This window comes from Mobula birostris, chromosome 20, assembly GCF_030028105.1.
Source record: "Mobula birostris isolate sMobBir1 chromosome 20, sMobBir1.hap1, whole genome shotgun sequence".
Classification (NCBI taxonomy): domain Eukaryota; kingdom Metazoa; phylum Chordata; class Chondrichthyes; order Myliobatiformes; family Myliobatidae; genus Mobula; species Mobula birostris.
Window position 1 is genome coordinate 63,863,899 of NC_092389.1, and position 11,660 is coordinate 63,875,558.

An 11,660-nucleotide genomic window follows, 5' to 3' on the forward strand; every position below is an offset into this window, starting at 1 on the left:
ATATACAGCAGAACTTGTTGTTATCTTTTTAGGCTTGCAGTGGGTGGAGGAATTTTGTCCATGTAAAATTGTAATGTGTTGAGATGCCTTTTCGATTTTGCTGTGTCTTAAGAAGATCATTCTATCAGTGAGTCAGATTTACTATTGGGAACTCATCAAACATTATTTCATTTTGAAAATGTTGTTTTTTTTATGTCCCCTTCTTGTGGGTCCCTGCACACAGAAGTGCTCAGAGGAATGGGCGGGTTGACTGTTTAGTTACACGTTTTGTTAAAAAAATCAGCAATGGATGAAGACCTCCCAATGAGCAAATCAGAAGCTAAGAGGTATGTAGGGTTAACAAGTCGGCTCTTCTGGCGAGACTGAACGGTTAATGGGCACAAGGGGAGACACATTTACATAAAACTGTTAAGTTTGTGGGAGAAAGGAGTAAGAAAAAGGAGGGAAAGAATTATATCGATACGGCTCAGAATTGTTTATACTATGTTCATTTGTTCATTATGTTCTGTTGCAAAACATCGTTCTGGGTCGTGAAGGTTTTGTCATAATGAAACAGTTGAACACATACTACTTCATGGTGAAGCATATCCGGTAGATATAACTCAAATGCAGGCTTCATTACGATCTTTGGGGGGTTGATATCTATAATTTTAAAACGTTCTTAAGTTACGGGAGGGACGAACGTAACTCACAGTATTGTGTTTCATTACGTACAATCTATAGAGTTTGTTGGGGTAATTTAGCTTTCATTAGATAATAAAAGAAGAGTGCGGGTTTTATTCCCAATTCTCCGCACCACACTCCAGTCGAGTTAGTAGCAGGAATGCGCCTTTAAGTTGGAGAGACAACTGCCGTTTATCCAAAACCCGCCCTATTTTTCAAATCAGCCAATCACTCAGTGGGAAGGAGGAGACGGGTGTGATTGATACTGGATTAGTTAATCAGCATCAGACGAGACCTCTGTCGTCTTGTGGGAACGTCGGACTGTGAAATTGGTGGGCCGGAATGGGAATAGATGGGCATATCAGCAGACCAATGAGTGGGCGGCATTCCGGAGTACATCTTGGACTAATATCTGGCTGGGCCAATCAGGTACTGAGATTCCTGGATCCCAAACACACACTCTCCTGATGTGGCGGAGCTGTCGGTCAATGGGATAATCCGCCCGTGAACAACACCTGGGAGATCAGGCAGTAAATGTGAGGAGCTGGAGCCCGTATTGGAGACACAGCGGCCGCCTCTGGCTTGTGCTCAGGACGCGGCTTTATTCATGAACTGAAGCACCGAGGTGACCGGATATTTTACCGCACTGATCACCTGCTCCCTGAATTTCGACTGAGTCACCGCGTAAATAAATGTGTTCGTGCAGCAGCTGACATTCCTCAGCAAAAGCCCCACGTAGTGAAAGATCCGTTCAGAATCATTGAAATCAGATCCTTTTCCTGAGACCTGATAATAAATGACATTTACAAAGTATGTCATCCACAGGAGGATGAAGTTGCCGGAGAGGGTGAAGAGTAAAACCACAGACCTCCTCCTGCTCTCCATCTCCGGGTCACTGCGGTTCTCCCCCTTGCTCTGACCCTTCAGCCCCTCACGGACCCGACTGGCCACTAAAATGTGTCTGACTGTCAGAGCGTTGAGTAGCAGGATCCCAGCGAAAGGGAGGAGCGGAGTTAAAACCGTATCGAGCCAGTCATATCCTACCCACCCGGGGTCAGTGAAATAATTGTCTATGAGATTACAGAACCACGGTACATTGTCGATGATCACCAAGGGTTCCCGTGTGAAGTATCGGGGTATGTTTTTCACACAGAACAGCACGCCGGTTGTTGTCAGAACCATAGCCGCAGTTTTCCCGGTGCAATATTTTGTTTTCAGCTTCTGGCAGCAAATGGCGACCGATCAAAGGTGAAAGTGACGGTGAACCAGACAGAACAGTCTGTGGCTGTGAACGTCAGTACATCGATAACACTGGACACAGGGGTGATGTCCAGTACATTCCACGTGAAGTAATACAAGTTGATTTGAAACAAGACCTCTATGACAATGGTCAGTAGATCGGCCGCTGCCATGGCCACCAGGTAGCGAGTGGTGCAGGTAGAGAGGCCGCACTTTCCCCGGGACAGGATCACAATCGCCACTAAATTCACTGGAGAGGGGGAGGGGGAAAGAGGGAGAGAGAGGGAGACTGGGCATCACTGAACACATTCTTCGGGAATTAACAAAGGTTTATTCAGCTGAAGATCAGGAGTGCTGGAGTCTGTGAACGGCTGCTAACCTAACAGCAGACACGGGTCACCCTGTCTCTGACCTGCCATCTCCAGTGTGGAAAGAAGACGATGCGAGGGCAATCGTCGGCGATAAAAACGAGTTGTTTGAGCAACAATCGGTGCTGATCCCGATTCCAGTCGCCGATGGGGCCGGTTTCACTGATATAACCGTGAATGACCAAGCCTCTGGAAACTCAGCATCTGATGGGGCCGAGAAGGGAGGCAGAGGGGAGCAAGACGCCCAAAATATTGGATGAACTCAGCAAGTCAGGCAGAACTAATGGAATTGCACAATCTCTCCTATCGGGCCGAGACCCTTCTTCACGACGAAGCGTTGCCCCGATTTACGATGGGTCACAGGGAGCAAACAGGAACAACTTAGTAACCTGAGGCTGGATGGCTGCGTTAATGGATTAATTCTACAGCGCAGTTCAATTCGATAAAACACGTCTGCAGATTGGTGGATTCTGGTTCAGGGGATCAGACGCAATTATCAACCAACAGGCAGTGGGATCCGACTGTGACAGACTTTACAGGGAGACGTGAACTATAGGACTATAGTGTAGCTCTGACTAATAGCTCAGAAGCAGCGAACTTCACAATGTGAACCACTCCCAGTCACACCCTCCCGGCGAGCTGCCTGTCCCCAGCACTAGGACTGCTCCAGACAAGGTGTCATTAAATTGACCCGGTATTACCTTGCTGAAGAACCTCGCTCCCCAGAACTGGCACAACTCCAGATAATGTCCCATTAAAACTCGCCTATTCACCCCTTCACATAGAATTGCCTGTCCCCTGCACTGCGACAACTCTGGACAAGGTCCCGCTAAAACACTACCACCCATCCCTTCTCGGAGAGCTGCCTGTCTGTCCCCAGTACTACTACAACTCTGGACAATGTTCCATTAAAACCTCCCTCATCACACATTCCCGGAGAGCTGCCTGCCGACTTCACTGGGACAAGGTCCCGCTAAAACCCTACCACCCATCCCTTCCCGGAGAGCTGCCTGTCTGTCCCCAGCACTATTACAACTCTTCACAATGTCCCACTAAAACCTTTCCCATTACACATTCCCGGAGAGCTGCCTGTCCACTGCAGTGGGACAAGGTCCCGCTAAAACCCTACCACCCATCCCTTCCCGGAGAGCTGCCTGTCTGTCCCCAGCACTACTACAACTCTGGACAATGTCCCATTGAAACCTTCCCCATCGCACCTTCCCGGAGAGCTGTCTGTCCACTACACTGGGACAACTCTGGACAAGGTCCCGCTAAAACCCTACCAGCCATTCCTTCCCGGAGAGCTGCCTGTCTCCAGCACTGGCACAACTCTGGACAATGACCCATTGACACCTTACCCATCACACATTCCCGGAGAGCTGCCTGCCCACTGCACTGGGACAAGGTCCCGCTGAAACCCCGCCACCCATCCCTTCCCGGATAGCTGCCTGTCCCCAGCACTGGGAAAAATCTAGAGAAGGTGTCATTAAAGGCACAGCAACGTTCGAGTCAATCCCGTTAGTTAGAGGAGAGTCGGAGGCTTTGCTCCTCGTGTCATTAAATATGAAAAATCAGACTGTTGCATTAACAGGATCGATATCTCTGACCGATATTTGTGCAACGTTCATCAGGTTGGATGATCGTCAAATTAACACAACCAGGTTCACGGCGGTTAACAGAAACACCAAACATGAATTGCTCTGCTCACTCACCAGGAACTCCAATGACGTCAATCAACACGTAGAATATTTTCTCCACACTCTGGTACCGATCCAACATTGCAGACATTTTCTCTGTCCAGTGATTTGTCTCCCTGTGCTACAGGCGATCTCTCCGAATGAAATGTTAACGCAGCACATACCTGGGGTTTTTAATACCATTTAGCAACTCCACAGGGACAGATTTCAACAGATTTAACAATAAAGGTTTTTAAATGATTTATAAACACATTACATCAGACAGGTTCAATTCCCGGGATGAAACATTGAGATTAATTTAGAGAATTAATTGTGTGAGTTTTTATTTCTTCTAACAAAGATACCCGAACCTTCCGAGCTGCCTTATGAAATAAAAAAAAAGCAAGATAAAATCTGCAGATATTGGAAATCCAAGTAACACACACCAAATGCTGGAGGAACTCAGCAGGTCCCCTTCTAACTCTGACTGAACTCTTCTTCCAGTGCAGCCGAAGGGTCTCGGCCCGGAACGTCGACTGTACTCGTTTTCATTCATACAGCCTGGCCTGCTGAGTTCTTCCAGCTTTTTGCGTCTGTCGCTGTCAGCAATTAAATATTCTCCAATGTAAATGTGTACTTCAATAGAATCATTTGTCAAATACAGAATATTGAAGTATAGCCTGTCATTGTAGCTTGTGAAATTGTATTGAATTACTACTGTTACCATTCTCCTCAAGTGTTTAAACTCTTGATAAAGTTTCTGTCTGGGGGTCTCTACCGAGAGAGTCCCTAAGAAAATGTCTGTTTGTGGTGATGAATAAATACTTTCAGATTCACGAAACTCTCTGACTTCTGCAGTAACTTAGTCACAGTCAGAACCTTTGAGGGCTCCTTCAGGATTCACCCGAAACCTAATGCATGGCCATCAAACTCAGGGACTGTTTGTCTGGTGTTTGATCTCATATTCCCTACCGAAGGCTTTGGATTCTTGGCTGCTGAATTGCGGGTCTTTGTGTGACACAAGTGTCTCTGGCATTCCATGGTGAGTGAATACAGCTTTCAGCTGCTGAAAAAACTGCTGAGGACAGCTTGGACACCTCAGCTTTCCAGGACTGATCAAGAGTGAGAAGATATTTGTCTCTTTTCAGCTCGAAGATGTCTGTGCCCGCAATTTTTCATCGACAGTGTTGGAATTTTGCGCGACGGAAAGGGTTCCGCATGATTTTTGTACAGGTTTCCGCATGCTTCACATGTCTTTACGTAATCTCCTAGCTGTGTGCTCAGACCGGGCCACCACACGGATTGCCTTGCTCTACGGCGACGTTTCTCGATGTCTTGATATCCTTGACTTTTGAGAAGCAGGAATGACGAGTATGGAGCAAACAATCAAGCATGTGAGTATGTTTTCTTGACGCCAGTAAGGTCTGCGTTGGTGAGCTTCTTTTGGAACAGATGGCCAGCGATGCTCACAGTATTGCCTGACCTTGCTGCAGATTTGGAGCAATACACACAGTGTTCTGGAGGAGCTCAGCAGGTCAGGCAGCATCTCTGGATGGGAATAAATAGTCGATGTATCGACCCGACACTCTTCATCAGGTCCCTCCATCAGCAGATTTCGTCCTTTTACATCATCGCGAATTTCGTCCAGTTCACTCTGTGATGCCGGATTGATTTCACTTACCTGAGCGAAATAGATGTTGGCATCTTCCATGAGGGCAGTCAGCTTCAGTGTACTCACTGTTTGCATGGCATCCTCGACAGAGTGTCTAGTGTTTGAAAAGTTTGTCCCAGACATCTTCACTGACCTAACAGAATGGAATAAACTTCATTCTGAATATTTGCAGATGTGGAGGTAAGTCAATCTAAAGCAGGGACTCAGCCCGAAAAATCGACTGTTTACTCTTTCCCTTTGATGCCTCCTGGCCTGCTGAGTTCCTCCAGCATTCCGTGAGTGTTGATTTGGATTTCCAGCATCTGCAGATTGTCTAGTATTTCGAGCTGAGATGGTTAGCAAGTTGCCTGTCGGCTGTTTCAAGTGGGAATTACGACAAGAAAACAAGGCGAGGATGGTAAGGACCCAAGAGCTGGAGTATCCGAGACTAGAATCGAAACACAATATGGGTCTGAAAGGAATGACATATTCCTAGCTAGACGCTAGACAAGAACCCAAAGTCAAGCTGACGTTTGAGCACCGAAGCTCAGTTCAGCTGCTCTTTAAATATTAAAATCCTGGCGCCAAAACATGGACGCCAATTAGTGGAGCAGACATGAATATTTAAAAGGACCGCGACAGTTAGCCATAATTTGGAGAATCGGAGCGTCTGAACCTCGGAAGCTGGCGTGGTTGGCTGCGCATCGTAACAGGGCCCCATGTCCTTTGACCGAATCCTGACGACCCTGGCCACTTGGAGAGATGATGATATTTGACAAGGACGAGCGCCCGATCCACGTTGTCCCCTCCAGGAACCCAGCGGCGTCACTCGGCTCCGAATCTCAGTCAGTCCACGAGGAACTGTCCAACATGCCGAACAGTCCGTGAGTCCCGAGTTCATTTTACCATGAAGACCTGTTCCCCAGCAACAAACATGGGCGACAGCGGGACTGATGGTGGTGGGGCAAACGGGTTGGTATTTATAGGTTTGAGTTTGGAAATGTGGAAGGTGGGATCGATCCCTGGAGCTACAAGGTGTAAGCGGAAGAGTTTACTTTCATGAGAACCTTGAAACATCCAATGAACCTGGGTGCCTATTACTTAGACTCCACCCAGAGGGGCAAATCCTGAGAAGACGCCGAGACCAGGCTGCAAATCTGGTCCCCGTCTTCCCTTGCCATTTGCGCTTATTACGGCCTTCCGGGTGGGGGGAAAAAAAGCATCTCGCCCAAGTCCATTTTCCTGACGAGAGCTTCAGCCACAGTAATCCCAAACTTCAAGAAACCCCCACAGTAACCCCTTCAAGGTCGGCGGAGGCGCGGCAGTGAAGGAGAGAGTGCGGGGATTGGCTGAGCAGGAGCGGTTGATTTAAAAGCCGGTCGTGAGCAGCCAGCAACACAGACCTTCAAGGTCGGCGGAGGTGCGGCAGGTGAAACTAATTACTCAAATTATCAGCTAATATAAGCAAGGTTTGCTCTGGGGAGCGGCCTGTCGAGGCAAGGGACTTGTGAGAAAAGTGAGTCTTTGGCGAGGAGGCTGAGGGAGAAGACTACGCCACAGTTGGAGAGAGGGTGAGAAGTGGTGAAGAAATGACCGCTAGGCTGGTTCAGTGTGCTGCGTGCATGATGCGGGAGGTCAGGGACACTGATGGTATCTCTGGCTCCTACAACTGCGGAAAATGTGTCCAGATTCAGCTTCTGAAGGACCGTGTTGCAGCACTGGAGAGGCAACTGGATGACCTCAGCTTCATCCGGGAAAACGAGAGATTTCTGGACAGGACCTACAGCGAGATCGTTACATCGAGGATAGCGGAAGAGAGAAGAGGAGCGACGATGAGGAAGGAAAGGATGTTTGTAGTACAAGAGACCCCGGGGGATGTACCTCTCGTAAACAGGTTCACCCTCTTGGAAGCTGTCGGGACAGAAGACACTGCCAGCCTGAGAGGCGGTCAGGTCAGCCAGTCAACAACTGGGGCTGAAGCAAAGCCGAGGAGAGACGTCAGGCAGAGCCGTGGTAGTAGGAGACTCCATAGTGAGAGGTGCAGAAAGGGGTTTCTGAGGCAACAGGCGAGATTTAAGGATGGTGTGTTGCCTCCCTGGTGCCGGGATCCAGGATGTCATGGACCGATTGCAGGACATCCTCAAGAGTGAAGGTGAACATCCGGAAGTGGTGGTGCATGTCGGCACAACTGACGTGGGGAAGAAGAGGAAAGACATTCTACAGCGCGACTTCAGAGAACTCGGGAGAAGGCTGAAAAGCAGGACTTCCAGAGTGCTTATCTCCGGTTTGCTTCCAGTTCCTCGTGCTGGAGAGGGCAGGAACAGGGAGATAATGGATCTGAATGTGTGGCTGAGGAACTGGTGCAGGAAGCAAGGATTTACATTCTTGGACCACTGGGGTATGTTTCGGGGTAAGGATGAATTGTTTAAAAGGGACGGGTTGCACCTTAATAAGCGGGGCACCAGCGTTCTGGCAGGTAGGTGTGTTTAAACTAAGTAGTGGGGCGGGGGGCGGGGCGGGAGGGGACGAACTGGAAATATAAGGATGGAGATAAAGGGAAAGTCAGAATAAGAAAAGTTAAGAACGACAGCAGAATCAACAGAGCAGAAAGCTCAAGAAGGGATCGTACAGTATGGCCAAGCGAAACAGGAATTGATATGGGAGGTGAGGGGAGTATTGAATTAAAGGTATTGTATATGAATGCACGGAGTATAAGAAATAAAGTGGATAAGCTTGAGGGACAGTTGGAAATTGGTCAGTATGATGTTGTGGGAATAACAGAGACATGGCTTCAAGTGGACAGGGCCTGAGAAATGAATATTCAAGGTATACGTCCTATCGAAGGGACAGACTGATGGGCAGAGGGGGTGGGGTGACTCTGTTGGTGAGGAATGATATTCAGTCCCTTGCGAGGGGGAACATAGAATCAGCAGACGTAGAGTCAGTATGGATGGAGCTGAGAAATTCTAAGGGTAGAAAGATCATAATTGGAGTTATCTACAGGCCCCCAAACAGTAGTCTGGATATAGGATGTAAGTTGAATCAAGAGTTAAAACTGGCATGTCGCAAAAGTAATGCTACAGCTTTTATGGGGGATTTCAACATGCAGGTAGACTGGAGGAACCAGGTTGGTACTGGACCCCAAGAAAGGGAGTTTGTGGAGCCCCTCCGAGATGGATTCTTGGAACAGCTTGTACTGGAGCCTTGAGAGAGAACGCAATTCTAGATTTAGTGTTGAACAATGAACCGGATTTGATCAGGGTCCTCGAGGTAAAGCAGCCATTAGGAGGTAGTGACCATAATATGATAAGCTTTAATCTACAATTTGAGAAGGAGAAGGGAAAAACGGAAGTGTCAGTATTACAGTTGAACAAAGGGAACTATGGTGCTAAGAGGGAGGAGCTTGCCAAAGTTCAATGGAACAACACCCTAGCAGGGATGACAGTGGAACAACGATGGCAGGTTTTTCTGGGAATAATGCCGAAGGTGCATAATCAGTTCATTCCAAAGAGAAAGAAAGATCCTAAGGGGAGTAAGGGGAGGCCGTGGCTGACAAGGGAAGTAATGGACAGTATAAAAATAAAGGGGAAGTATAACTTAGCGAAGATAAGTGGGAAGCTGGAGGATTTGGAAACTTTTAAAGAGCAACAGAAGGTAACTAAAAAGGCAATACGCGGAGAAAAAAAATGAGGTACGAAGGTAACCTAGCCAAGAATATAAAGGAGGATAGTAAAAGCTTCTTTAGGTATGCGAAAGGGAACAAAAAATAGTTAAGACCAAAACTGGGCACTTAAATACAGAAACGGGTGAATTTATTATGGGGAACAAGGAAACGGCAGACGAGTTGAACAGGTACTTTGGATAACAAGGGAAGACACAAACAATCTCCCAGATATTGCAGTTGCCAAAGGACCTCGGGTAATGGATGAACTGAAGGAAATTTATATTAGGCAGGAAATGGTGCTGGATAGACTGTTGGGTCTGAAGGCTGGTAAGTCCCCGGGACCTGATGGTCTGCATCCCAGGGTACTTAAGGAGGTGACTTTAGAAATCGTGGACGCATTGGTAATCATTTTCTAATGTTCAATAGATTGAGGATCAGTTCCTGTGGATTGGAGGGTGGCTAATGTTGTCCCTCTCTTTAAGAAAGGAGGGCGAGAGAAAACAGGGAATTATAGACCGGTTAGCCTGATGTCAGTGGTGGGAAAGATGCTGGAGTCAATTATAAAAATGAAATTACGACACTTTTGGATGCAGGAACAGGATCGGTCCCAGTCAGCATAGATTTCCGAAGGGGAAATCGTGCTTGACTCATCTTCCGGAATTTTTTGAGGATGTAACTATGAAAATGGATAAGGGAGGGCCAGTGGATATAGTGTATTTGGACATTCTGAAAACCTTTGATAAAGTCCAACATAGGAGATTAGTGGGCAAAATTAGGACCCATGGTATTGGGGGCAGAGTCCTGACATGGAATGAAAATTGGCTGCCTGACAAGAGACAAAGAGTAGCGATTAACGGGTCGCTTTCGGAATGGCAGGCGGTGACCAGTGGGGCACCGCAGGGTTCAGTGCTAGGACCGCAGCTGTTTACAATATACATTAATGATTTGGATGGAAGGATTAAAAGTAACATTAGCAAATTTGCAGATGACACAAAGCTGAGTGGCAGTGTGAAATGTGAGGAGAATGTAATGAGAATGCAGGGTGACTTCGACAGGCTGGGTGAGTGGGCGGATACATAGCAAATGCAGTTTAATGTGGATAAATATGAGGTTATCCACTTTGGTGGTAAGAACAGGAAGGCAGATTATTATTTAAATGGAGTCAAGTTAGGAAAAAGGGAAGTACAACGAGATCTGAGTGTTTCTGTACATCAGTCACTGAAAAGAAGCACGCAGGTACAGCAGGCAGTGAAGAAAGCTAACCGCATGCTGGCCTTCATAACAAGGGGAATTGAGTATAGGAGCAAAAAGGTCCTTCTGCAGCTGTACAGGGTCCCGGTAAGACCACAGCTGGAATATTGTGCGCACTTTTGGTCTCTAAATTTGAGGAAGGACATTCTTGCTATTGAGGGATCACAGTGTAGCTTCACAAGGTTAATTCCCGGGATGGCGGGATTGTCATATGTTGAAAGATTGGAGCGACTGGTCTTGTATACACTGGAGTTTAGAAGGCTGAGAGGGGATCTTATTGAAACATATAAGATTATCAAGGGATTGGACACGCTGGAGGCAGGAAGCATGTTCCCGCTGATGGGTGAGTTCAGAACCAGAGGCCACAGTTTAAGAATTAGGGGTAGGCCATTTAGAACGGAGTTGAGGAAAATCTTTTTCACCCAGAGAGTAGTGGATATGCGGAATGCTTTGCCCCAGAAGGCAGTGGAGGCTAAGTCTCTGGATATTTTCAAGGAAGAGATGGACAGAGCTCTTAAAGATAGCGGAATCAAAGGTTATGGGGATAAGCTGGAACCGGATACTGATTGTGGATGATCAGCCATGATGACAGTGAATGGCGGTGCTGGCTGGAGGGGCCGAATGGCCCAGTCCTGCATCTATTTTCTATTGCCTATTGAATACTGATGTGAAATGTGATTTGGTCACTTATTCCGGCTCCAGGCATACTTTCACTCCTCCACCACTGAGTTGGCTACATCCCTGCTTTCTCTACAGTGCCCCTTATGATTTTAATGTATAGACAAGATGTTCCCTCCAGATAGGGAGGCCGGACATTCCGGCTTTTGAACACTCTGTCCTCCGTGCTGCGCCACCTCGAGCCGGACGTTAATTTGTCCTCCTTTTTTTTTTGGGTCTGACAAAGAAACTTCCATAAATTACCTCAGATATACTTGAAACAGTGGGAAGTGAGAGAGAAAACACCCGTTAATATATTTTTATTGTGTGGAGTTTCCGTTGTCACTACTACTCATGCGCAGAGTACAAGTGACGTCAGCACGTCCGAAAGGCACGTCAAGCTGTTCAGAAAATCCGAGGTCTCTTTTACAAACCTGAAGAAGGCGAGTGCTTACATCTCCCGATTCCATGCAGCAATGCTCACTCAGAAC

The 11,660-nt window shown here is 47.3% G+C and overlaps 1 pseudogene; it reads right to left on the bottom strand.

The window, feature by feature from the left end:
* Positions 1 to 1,251: 1,251 nt before the first annotated feature.
* LOC140185042 (probable G-protein coupled receptor 139) lies at positions 1,252 to 5,650 on the bottom strand (annotated as a pseudogene).
* Positions 5,651 to 11,660: the final 6,010 nt, after the last annotated feature.